Source organism: Etheostoma spectabile, chromosome 4 (genome assembly GCF_008692095.1).
Source record: "Etheostoma spectabile isolate EspeVRDwgs_2016 chromosome 4, UIUC_Espe_1.0, whole genome shotgun sequence".
NCBI lineage: Eukaryota > Metazoa > Chordata > Actinopteri > Perciformes > Percidae > Etheostoma > Etheostoma spectabile.
Window position 1 is genome coordinate 30,952,830 of NC_045736.1, and position 257 is coordinate 30,953,086.

At 44.4% G+C, this 257-nt stretch overlaps 1 protein-coding gene across 1 annotated transcript in view; it reads left to right on the forward strand.

Annotated features, from left to right (window-relative positions):
* The window catches only part of ece1 (endothelin converting enzyme 1), a 21,508-nt gene that overhangs the window by 3,077 nt on the left and 18,174 nt on the right, over window positions 1-257 (forward strand). The gene's annotated exons all lie outside the window — the stretch shown is intronic.

Sequence of the window (257 nt, forward strand, 5' to 3'; positions counted from 1 at the left end):
TCACTTTTTTAAACACACTGCTATTATTATTATTATGAACACAACTGTTTACACACTTACAGGAATAATTGACTTCCACAGGATGTATGTGAGGTCCAACATCTAGCATTTAATGAGCGGGGGGATACTCAAGACTGCCCAGAGTGTTAAAAGCGCCCTGGGAGAGATTTGTGAGTGGCCCTTGGAATCATTCCTGTAGGAAACACACTCCCTTGGCAGCCTTCAGTAGAAAAGGTGCATGAGCAGGGTGCGCTTGG